Source organism: Lichenostomus cassidix, unplaced genomic scaffold, assembly GCF_008360975.1.
Source record: "Lichenostomus cassidix isolate B80296 unplaced genomic scaffold, HeHo_3.0 HiC_scaffold_46, whole genome shotgun sequence".
In the NCBI taxonomy this organism is placed as follows: Eukaryota; Metazoa; Chordata; class Aves; order Passeriformes; family Meliphagidae; genus Lichenostomus; species Lichenostomus cassidix.
This window is the reverse complement of record NW_028147597.1, coordinates 3,783,026-3,794,842: the sequence shown is the minus strand read 5'-3', so window position 1 is coordinate 3,794,842 and position 11,817 is coordinate 3,783,026. Positions and strand designations below refer to the sequence as shown.

General features: G+C 47.6%; 1 long non-coding RNA gene across 1 annotated transcript; it reads right to left on the bottom strand.

Moving 5' to 3' along the window:
• Nucleotides 1-7,679: 7,679 nt before the first annotated feature.
• LOC146422009 (uncharacterized) lies at nt 7,680-9,013 on the bottom strand. The gene is made up of 3 exons (XR_014848430.1): nt 8,958-9,013; nt 7,863-8,292; nt 7,680-7,790 (listed from the first exon to the last, which is right to left on the bottom strand). It is a non-coding gene; the product is annotated as an uncharacterized LOC146422009 (long non-coding RNA).
• Nucleotides 9,014-11,817: the final 2,804 nt, after the last annotated feature.

Sequence of the window (11,817 nt, the reverse complement as noted above, 5' to 3'; positions counted from 1 at the left end):
TGTGCTCAGTTTCAAAAGGATTCCTTTTGCCCCCTTTTATCTTGATAAGATTAAGGGAATCCACAAGGCCAGAACTGTTATCAGCCTTCAGCCCTGGACGGGCGCCGTGCTGGTGGAAGGGCAAAAGATCAAAGAAATAAGGATGGTTGAAGTGTAAATATGTAGGATTTTGTAGGTCTGTAGGATTTAGAGCCTGAAGGATTAGAGGGTCTGTTTGTTGGTTTTGGACGGTCGGGACAGAGAGGAGAGATCTCTGCAGTCAGGTCTGAGAGCATGGGGTTTGTTGTGAAAGTGTGGGTGTAGGAGAGCTGCCAGGGGCTGCCAGACACAGCCCAGAGCAGCTCAGAGCAGTGAGAGAGAGAGAGAGAGATGCCAAGAGAGCGAGCTGCTGTTTACAATACAATAAATCATCCTCTGTGTTGAATATTCTAATTCTCCTTAACCAATCTAGAACAAGCTACAAACCCTACAACATTTACACACAACCTATAAGAATTATCACATTACCCTATGGGGTTATATTTTAAACCCTAAAAACTGCTTTTTGGCCCCTCTGCCATCAGGCAGGGTCTGCTCTGACCCTTGGAGCTGTCTGCAGGCAGAGGGGATTGTTTCACCAAGAAGGGGATTACCTCCAGTCAGCCATACCATTGTTTTCTAGCTGTTCAGGAACTCAGAGCTTGTCTTCATTTCAATCTCCATATTCTCAGCATCTTTTGCCAGGTAATCATATTTATAAGGCTTTCCTATTCCATCTTCCCCAACAGCAGGTGACAATGGCAGTGAACAGATTGACAGGCAGGGCACTGGGGGACAGAGTGACGTCATCAGAGTGACGTCATCAGAGTGACATCATCAGCAATCAGCGCAGGTGACAATCACAGTGGAATGGATTGCTGCAGGTCACTGAGAGGGGACAAGGTGACATCAGGGTGGCATCGGGGTAGCATCAGGTGGCATCAAAATGGCACCAAAGTGGGAGAAAATGGCATTAAAGTGACAAAAAATGGCACCAAATGGCAGTAAAAGGCATCAAAAGGCATCGAAGTGACACCAAATGGCAGTAAATGGCAGCAAATGGCACCAAAGTGGCACTAAATGACAACACATAGCAAAACATTACACTAAAGTGACATTAAATGGCACTAAATGGCACTAATGTGGCAGAAAGTGACATTAAGTGGCACCAAATAGCTCTAAATGGCATTAAAGTGACACTAGATGGCACCAGATGGAGCCAAAGTGACACTAAGTGGCACCAAACTGACATCTAGTGACACTAAATGGTGTCAAAGTGGCACTAAATGGCACTAAATGGGACCAAAGTGACACTAAATAGCACCTGAGTGACACCAAATGGCACTAAATGACACCAAGCAGCCCCTGGGCACACAGTGACATCACCGACCAGCACAGGTGACAATGACTGCAGAACGGATTGCTGCAGGTCAGTGAGGAGACAGCAGGTGACATCAAAATGGCACAAAAATGGGGAAAAATGGCATTGAAATGAAAAAAAACTGCATTAAAGTGACAAAAAATGGCACCAAATGGGACTAAAGTGACACTAAATGGCACCAAAGTGGGAGAAAGTGGCATTGAAGTGGCAAAAAACAGCACCAAAGTGGCAAGAAATGGCACTTAATGGCATCAAAATGGCATCAAATGGCACCAAAGTGGGAGAAAGTGGCATTGAAGTGGCAAAAAATGGCACCAAAGTGGCATTGAGGTGGCACTTAATGGCATTGATGTGGCACTAAATGGCATCAAAGTGGCATCAAATGGCACCAAAGGGGTACCAAATGGCATTAAACTGATAAAAATGCATTAATTTTTTTTAAATGGCATTAAAGTGACAAAAAATGCCATTTTAAGTGGCAGAAATTGGCCACAAGTGGGACCAAAGGGACATTAAATGGCACCAAAGTGATACTATATTGCACTAAATGGGACCAAAGTGGCACTAAATGACACTAAGTGGCACTAAAATGGCAAAAAGTGGCACCAAAGTGACATCAAATGGCACCAAATTAGCACTAAATGGCACCAGAGTGACACTAAATGGCCTCAAATGGCACTAAATGGTATTAAAGTGGCACTAAATGGCACTGAAGTGACACTAAATGGCACTAAAGTGACACCAGGAGTTATTAAATGGCACCAAAGTGGCACTAAATGGCACTAAAATGACACCAAATGACATCAAAGTGACATCAAATGGGACCACAGTGACACTGAATGGCACCAGAGTGACACCAGGGGTCATCAAGTAACACCAAATGGCACTAAGTGGCATTAAAGTGACACAAAGTGGCACCAAGTGACACAAAGTGGCACTAAATGGCACCAAAATGGCACTAAATTGCACTAAAGCGCAGCAAAGTGGCAAAAAATGGCACAAAATGGCACTAAATGGGACCAAAGTGACACTGAATGGCGCTGAAATGGCACTACATGGCATTAGTGACACTAGATGGAACCAAATAGCACTAAAGGGCAGCAAAGTGACACTAGATGGCGCCAAAGTGACACTAAATGGCACCAAAGTGACAAAAAATGGCATTAAATGGCACCAGAGTGGCACTAAATGTCACTAGAAGTCACTAAAGTGACACTAAATGGCATCAAATGGCACCAAAGTGGCACTAAAGGGACATCAAGTGACACCAAAGTGGCAAAAAGTGGCACCAAGTGACATCAAATGGCACTGAAATGGCATCAAGTGGCACTAAAGGGACACTAAATGACACCAAATGGCACCAAATTGTCACCAAATGGCACCAAAGTTGCATCAAAGTGACACCAAAGTGTCCCAAACACCCCCAATGTCCCCAAATGTCCCCTTTCCCCCCCAAAACTCCCCAATTTCCACTCAAAACTTCCCAATTTTCCAGCACATTTCCCCCAAATATCCCCATTTTCCCCAATTTCCCCCAAATTTTCCCAATTTTCCCTAATTTATTCTCATTTTAACACCAATTTCCCCAAATTTTTCCCATTTTCTTCTATTTCCCCCATTTCCTCTCAATTTAGTTCCCTTTTTCCCCAAAATTCCCCCACTTTCCCCCAATTTTCCTAATTTATTTCCCATTTTTCTCAATTTTCCCCAGTTTTCCCCCAAATTTTCCTTTTTTCCCAATTTTTCCCCAATTTTCCCCATTTTCTCAATTTTCCTCCATTTTCCCACAATTTTCCCCATTTCCCCCCAAAAATTCCCCAAATTTTACTCCTTTTTCCCCATTCTATTTGCATTTTTCCCCATTTCCCCCAAATTTTCCCCAAAATTTCCCAAATTTCTCAAATTCATTCCCCAAATTTTCCCCAATTCCCCCAAATTTTCCCCAAAAAATCCCCCAAATTTTCCCCAAATTTTCTCAGAATTTTCCTTCAAAATTCCCCCAAACTTTCCCAATTTTTTCCAAAGTTTTCTCCCAAACTTCCCCAAAATTTCCCTCCAAATTCCCCAATATTTCCCCAAATTTTCCCCCAAACTTCCCTAAAATTTTCCCCCAAACTTCTTTGAAATTTCCCAAATTTTCCCAAAATTTCCCAGAATTTTCTTTAAAAAATCCCCAAACTTTCCCCGTTTTTTCCCCAAATTTTCACCCAAACTTCCGGAAAATTTCCCCAAATTTCCCTCAAAGTTCACCCCAATTTTTCCCCAAAGTTTCTCCCCATATTTCCCCTCAAATTTCCCCCATAGTTCTCCAAATTTTCCCCAATTTCCCCCAAGTTTCCCTAAAATGGCCCCAATTTCTCCCAAGTTTTCTCCCAAATTTCCCCAAATTTCCTCAATTTCCCTCAAATTTTCCCAAAATTTTCACCAAAATTTCTCCCCAGCCTTCCCCAAAATTTTACCCAAATTTTTCCCCATTTTTCCCCAAAATTTTCCCCAAATTTCTCCCCAAACTTCCCCAAAATTCCCCAATTTCTCTCAAATTTTCCCAAAATTTTTCTCTGAACTTCACCCTCAATTTCCCCAATTTTCCCCCCAAAATTTTCTCCCAAACTTCCCCAACATTTTCCCCCAATTCCCCAAAATTTCGCTCAAACTTCCCTGAAACCTCCCCAAAATTTCCCCCAAATTTCCCTCATTTCCCCCAAGTTTTCTCCCCAAATTTCCCAGAAATTCCCAAAATTTCCTCAAATTTTCCCCCAAAATTTCCCCAAAATTTTTTCCCAATTTCAAATTTTCCCAACATTTCCCCCAAACTTTCCTCCATTTTCCCCAAAATTTCTCCCCAAACTTCCCCAATATTTCCCCCAATTTTCCCCAAATTTTTTCCCCAAACTTCCTCAAATTTTCCCAAAATTTCCCCCAAAATTTCCCCCAAAATTTCTCCCATTTTCTTTAAAAACATCCCGAAACATTCCCCAATTTTCCCCAAAATTTCCCCAAAACTTCCAAAAATTTCCCCAAACTCACACAAAATTTCCCCAGTTTCCCCCAATTTGCCCCAAAACCTCCCCAAAATTTCCCCAATTTCCTCCAAAATTTTCCCCTCAAACTTCCCCAAAATTTCTGCCACTTCTCCCAAATTTTTCCCCAAAATTTCCCCCAAATTTTCCCATTTAACTCCCAAAATTCCCCCAATGTTATCCCAAATTTCCCCCAACGTCCCTAATGTCCCCAAATCCCCCAATGTGTCCCCAATGTCCCATTAATGTCCCCAACATCCCCAATGTCCCCAGTGTCCCCAATGTCCCTGTGATCAATCCATGTCATCATGTTGGCTTTTCGCAAAGATCCCAATGGATACTCTGTGTATTGTTTGAATTCTTTTCTTACAGAGGTAGCCTGGCTGGGAAAAGTTGCTGTGCAATGATGACTAAGGTCTTTCTTTCTAGTACCAGCTGAGTTTAATAGCAGTAAAATAGCTGTTCTGGTTGGATTCGAATGCTTGAAGTGTCTGCTTGAACTGGATCCCATCCCCCGGCCGGACCCTGCCTCTGACACTGCAACTATCAGCTCCTGGCGCTGCAGGAACCACAATCTGGGAGTGAGAACAGATCAGTGACAGACGACTGCGCATGCTGCCAGGAGGCGGATCAGTTCCCAGAACGTGCAAAAGAGTTTGGAGAGAAATAGGAATATGTGTAACTGTTTATGAATATGCATTAGGCTGAAGGGTATGGAAAGGGTGTCTCTGTCCATTCCAGGGGTGCTTTTCTGGCTGAATGCCAAAGCACCCAGCGCTGACCTTTTGCTTTTATCTGTCCCCTATTGTCTTTTATTAAACCTTTTTAATCCTAACAGGAGAGTGAACCTCGTTTTTCACAGTTCACTGGAATAAACTTACGAGTTTGGGTTTTCATTGGACAGGTTGTTTGGCAATAATAGCCTCTTTAATTCTCTGTCTTGTCCTTTTCAAAACAGTTAAAAACAGTTAAAAACGTTAAAAGTAAACCAAAACAAGTCATGGTTTCCTTAGCTTTATCCACAACCTCAGTAAAAACAGAAGGGGCACATGTGGGGTTGCAGAGGAAGAGGCCCCCATGATCCCATGAGAAACCAAAGAACCTGAAAGGATGCAGAAAAGTATTGATCAGCACAAGATCTGAAGCAGATCAGCAGATTCTTTCTCTCTCCTGGAAAGAATAACAAGCTGTATTGAGAAACTGTGAAAAGGCTGAGAAAACAACTAAGAGAGAACTTATCACACTGAAAAGTATATCTACTGTATGGCTTTGTAATAAAATCAGAATTTGCATACAGTGAGTGATTCTCATTCCTACGCTAAATGGCACCACGACTTTCCATGTCAAACCCTGCAGGGCAGGGACAGCTCTTGTGGCACAATCCCTCCTGGCCAAGGACACAGTGCTGGGAAGGTCTTTCTATGCCAGCAAAGGAAAGCTCCTGGCTCAGGGTCACCTTTCCTGCTCAGCCAGACACCCCAAGTTCTCCAGGAGCAGAAGAGAATTCCAGCATTCCCACAGGCTGTGTGATGTCATAGCATGGACTGTGACATCACAGGGCACCTGTATGACATCACAGAGCAGGCTGTTACATCACAGGGCAGATGAATGGCATCACAGAGTGGGCTGTGAGGTCATGGGACAACTGTGTGACATCACAGAGCAGACTCTGACATCATAGAGGCAGGCTATGTCAAATCACTGGGCAGCTGTGTGACATCAAAGGGGGCTGTGTTAGGTCACTGGGTAGGTTAATGTCTTGGTTTAAAAACAGATGTGTGCCCAGGAAGGTGGGAACATTTCTGGAGTGGAAAGATAACGCCCTCCCTCCACATTATCGCTTTGTGATAACAGGACATCCTTGTCAAATATATGGAAAAGGAACAACAGTTCTTCACTAGCAAATATATACATATATAGAACAGAACAGAACAGAACAGCAACAACCGAACAATGCAGGAGTTTCCCACCCGTCAGGCCTCACTTTCCCCTTTGGTGCAGTTCTGGCCAAGCCCGGCAGGGGGCGCTGCAATGACTCGCGCAGCCGGCAGGGGGCGCTGCGGTCCCGGGGCAGGACCTTCCCAGGCGGTGATGGCACAGAAAGTGACCCGGCGGGGACAGCCCTGGCCCCAGGCAGCACCGCCCGCGCTGGCTCCGGGCTCCGGGCGGCAGGGGAGCAGGGAGGAGCAGGCAGGCTTTGGTGGCAGAGCTGAAAACCCCAGGGCAGCAATACCCGGGGCAGCCACACTCACTCTGTCACCCATGTGGCTGCTCCTCGATGGAAGGGGAAGGGGAAGGGGAAGGGGAAGGGGAAGGGGAAGGGGAAGGGGAAGGGGAAGGGGAAGGGGAAGGGGAAGGGGAAGGGGAAGGGGAAGGGGGGGGGGGGGGGGGGGGGGGGGGGGGGGGGGGGGGGGGGGGGGGGGGGGGGGGGGGGGGGGGGGGGGGGGGGGGGGGGGGGGGGGGGGGGGGGGGGGGGGGGGGGGGGGGGGGGGGGGGGGGGGGGGGGGGGGGGGGGGGGGGGGGGGGGGGGGGGGGGGGGGGGGGGGGGGGGGGGGGGGGGGGGGGGGGGGGGGAAGGGGGGGGGGGGGGGGGGGGGGGGGGGGGGGGGGGGGGGGGGGGGGGGGGGAAGGGAAGGGGCTGCCCCAGCCCCACAGGGTCCCTCCTGAGCTCACACCTCTGGCAATGTCCCCTGACAGGAGGTCTGGGGGCAAAACTGACAATTCCCAGCACAAACAGCCATGGGATACCCTGAACACCATGAACCAACCCCTAAGACAGGGTTGGGGCTGATGGGATTTGGTGTTGGATCTGTTGGGACTTTGTATTGGATCCGTTGGGATTTGGACTTGGATCTGATGGGATTAGGGATTGGATCTGATGGGATTTGGGGCAAAAAGGGCAAATTCTGGGTGAAAACGGAAGATCCTGACAGATCGCAAGGGAAGGAAGCTCCTCCCAGTCATTCCTCAACTGCCCTGAACCAGAGGCATTTATTGATGGCTCCCGAAGATTCCCGGAGATTCCTGGAGATTCCAACCTACTCCAGAGGCTCCTCCAGCACTGGCCAGAAGTTCTCGTTGCTTGTCCTCATTGTCTTTGGCCTCACAGGGCTGGGCGGGGGCTCCTCGGGATCAGGATCCTCAGGAATGCTGCAGTCAGAGCTGGATGCTGACAGCACGGCGATCACTGGTGTTTGGAAGATCCAGGGATCCTGAGGACTGATCAGCTTGGATTTCTCCTTCTTCTTCACCTCTTCCCCATCTCCTTCTCCTCTTCCTCCTCCAGCACACAGAGTTTTGGCTGTGCGTGTCCAGCGCTGGCGCCGAGAGCAGCCCTGGTGCTGTCTGGCCTTTGGAATCTCAGGATGATCCCTGGAAGGATCCAGTGGGAAAGGTCATCCTGAGCTGGGGGACACTGGATTTTCCCCAAGCCTTTGGCCTTACCTGTCTGGGGACTTTTCTGACTTCTTCTTTCTTCCCTTGGTTTCCAACTTTTCTGACTTTTCCGGCTTTTCCTTCATCCTTTTGGATACTGACTTTTCTGACTTCTCTTTTTTCCCCAATGCAGTTTCTGACATTCCCGATTTCTCCTTCCTTCCCAATTCTGTTTCCAACTTCTTTTTCCCCAATTCAGTTTCTGATTTTCCCAATTTTTCCTTTCTCCCCAATTCGGTTTCTGATTTTCCCAACTTTTCCTTTCTCCCCAATTCAGTTTCCAACTTCTTTTTCCCCAATTCGGTTTCTGACTTTCCAGACTTCTTCCCCAGCACCATTTCTGACTTCCTCTCTTTCTGCTTCTTCCCCTGAGTTTTCTGGTTTTCCAGAGTCTCTTCCTCAGGTTGTTCCTCTGCTCCCGATATTCCAGAAAGTGCCTCTGGAACCAGGAAAGTGACTCCATGTTGGAGGTGACGTCACTTGTCCCATTTCTTCCCTTTGTTTCCACATTTCTTCCCTTTATTTCCACATTTTTTTTTTCTTCTTCCCCTTTTCCCACACGTTTCTCTGCTCTTTCCCGTTGCTTTCCACCATTTCTTTCCCACTTTTTACCCATTCCTTTGCTTTTTCCCTCATTTCTTTATCCTTTCACTCTCATCCCCCTTTGCCCTTTCCTCAATTTTTTTCTGTTTTCATTGTTCCTTGATTTTTCCCCAATTTCTTTCCTTTTTCCCATTTCTTGGCTTTATTATTGCCAGAATTTCCTGTTTTCTTCATTTTTTGCTGTTTTCCCTCTTTTCTTTGATTTTACACAATTTCTTTCCTTTCCCTCCACTTCTTTTCTTTATTAACCCAATTAATTTCCATTTTCCAATTTTTTTTGCTATTTTTCTCCCTTTCCTTTATTTTCCTCATTTTTTTGCTATATCCCAAAAATTGCCATTACCCCTTTTTTTGATATTTTATAATTTTTCTTGATTTTCCCCCAATTTCTTTCCTTTCCCCTGATTCCTTTACTTTATTATCCCAATTAATTCCTGTTTTCCCCTTTTTTTTGCATTTCCCCCATTTCTTTGCATTTTCCCCCATCTTTTAAAATTTTACCTTTTCCATCTCTCCCAATTTTCCTGCCTTTCCCATCTTTCCTGATCTGTGGCCCCAGTTCCTGCCTGGGCTGTGGGATCTCCTTGGGGAGGTTCTGGAGGCTCTGTAGCAGCAGCACCCTTGGAAGTGGTGCCTGGACCATTTCCCTCTGGAACCTGGGGAGGGAACTCCAGATCACCCCAGAATCACCCTGGAATCACCATGGTTTTCCCCAAATCCAAGATATTTCCCTCTCAATTTGCCACATTTTCCTTAATCCACCTTGTTTTTTCCCAAGTCCACCATAGTTTCTCCAAAATCTACCACATTTTCCCCAAATCCATGTTGCTTTTTCCTTAATCGACCCCACTTCTCAGAAATCCACCATAGTTTTCCCCAAATCCACCCCATTTTTCCCAAATCCACCATTTCCCCCAAAATCAACTTGGTTTTTCCCCAAAGCCACTATGTTTTTCCTAAATTCCCCCTTATCCCCAAATCCTTCATATTTTCCCCAAATCCATCTTGTTCTTCTCTAAATCCAACACATTTTCCTTAATATACTGTTTTTCCCCAAATCCACCATTTTCCCTAAATCCACCATGTTCTTCCCCCAAATCCACTTGGTTGGTTTTTTTTTCCCCAAACGCACCATGATTTTCCCAAATCCATCTTTTTTTTCACAAATCCCCTTTTTCCCCAAATCCACCCCATTTGCCCAAACCCACCACATTTTCCCCCAATCCCCTGTTTTCTCCCAAATCCACTGTATCTTCCCCAAATCTACTCTTTTCCCCAAATCCACCATATTTTCCCAAAATCCACCATCCCCCAGACCCACCCAGTGCAGAATTCCAGCCCCCTAAATCCATGGAATCCTGGAGCAGGTTGGGTCAGACCCTGTTCCGGTCCCACCCCGGTGTCCCCCCATTCCCAGAGCCCCAGGATCACCCCAGACACACTCGGGGAAGATGATGACAGAGCCAGACGAGGTCAGGGCAGCCACAGGGACCTCCCGGGGCACCACCATGTCCAGGAGCTCTGGGATCTGCAGTGGAGGAGAACAGGGATGGGACCTTCTCCATGGATTGGACCTTCTCCATGAGGATGAGGAACTCAGCATTAGAAGGCCCCAGAGATGGTGGGATCATCATGCATGAGGAACTCAGCATTGGAGGAGCCCCAAGATAGCTGGAGTTTCCTACCATGGATGAGGGCCTCAGCGATGGAAGACCCCAAAGATGAGAAACCCAACGTTGGAGGAGCCCAAAAAGGACCCCAAAGATGGTGGGACCTCCTTAACATGGATGAGGGAATGTTGGAGGAACACAAAGATGGTGGAATCTCCTCAACATGACCAAGGGACTTGAGGACCCCAAAGATGATGGGACCCCCTCGATTTGGATGAGGAACCCAACATCAAAGGAGTCCAAAGATGGTGGGATCTTCTCCCCATGGATGAGGAACTCAGCGCTTCAGAAGCCCAAAGAGGACCTCAAGGATGTTGGGACTTTCTCCATGTGGATGAGGAGGTGGTGAAGCATTGCAAAAATGGTGGAATTTCCTCAACATGGCCAAGAGACTTGAGGACCCCGAAGATGGTGGGACCTTCTCCCCATGGATGAGGGAATTTTGAAGGACCACCCCACTCTCCTCCCCCCATCCTCTCAAGCCCCTTACTTTGAACACTCCCTTCTGCAGGTTCTTCTTCCCAGTCACTGCCTCCAAAAAGCTGTGGTAGAACCTCATCCGGACCTTGCGCCACTCCACCAGCAGGACTCTGATGTCCCTCAGGGTCAGGGCCACATCCTCACCTGCCCCCAAGCACCGTGACAGGAGGGACATGGTGGCCTGGAGGGCACCCTCCACCCTGCGCCGGGGCAGCCCCAGCGCCGTTGCCACCGCGAATGTCTGGAGGGGATCCAGGTTCCCTGGGAGGACATGAAAAATGGGGGTTGGGGTGTCTTGGAGGGGGTTTGGGGTTTTCTCATGGGGTTTTGGGAGTTTCTCAAGGTTTTATGGGGTCTCGTTGTGGTTTTTGGGGTCTTCTTGGGGGTTTTGGGAGACTTTTTGTGATTTTATGGGATTTTCTCATGCTTTTATGGAGTCTTCTCATGGGTTTTGAGGCCCTCTTGTGGTTTTTTTGAGTCTTCTCCAGCGTTTTGGGGGTCTTCTTCTGGTTTTATGAGGTGTCCTTGTGAGTTTTGGCGTCTCCTCATGGGTTTTTGGGGTCTCGCTGTGTTTTCTTTTTTTATCTTGTCATGTATTTTTGCTTTCTCAGCAGGTCCTTTTGGGGTTTCCTCATGTTTTATTTTGGGTTTCCTCATGATTTTTTGGTTTCTCCTCACATCTTTCAACCTCAAACTCTCCATTTCCCACCCCATTCCTCAACCCTCCCACTCCAGCCATGTCCATCCCAAAATCCTCCCCTCTCACCAGGCAGGAATTCCCAGTCATCCATCAAATTGTGCCCCTGGACCAAATTCCTGGCTGGGCAAAAAATCGGCCTCCGCGTTGTCACCTCCATGTCCCCAACCCGTGCCTGCCAGGGCACCACAGCCAGGGTACCGAGGGTCGGGATCCGCACCCCCTGCAACTGCAGCTTTTGGGGTTTGGGGATCTGCAGCCCCTGCAAGTGGAATTTTGGGATTTTGGGATCTGCACCCCCTTGAAGCAGAATTTTGGGATTTTGGGATGAGCCAGAGGTGGCCTCGACCCCCGGGAGGGGACATGGGGGCAAGTCCAAGGTGACCTTTCTCTGCGGCAGGAGCTGGTCCAGGACAAAGTCAGCCACTGCATCCCAAATTTCCTTCCGCTCTGGGAATTGAGGGAAACTGAGTCAGGATCCTGACAGATCCCGACATTCACAGGGGTCCAGGGG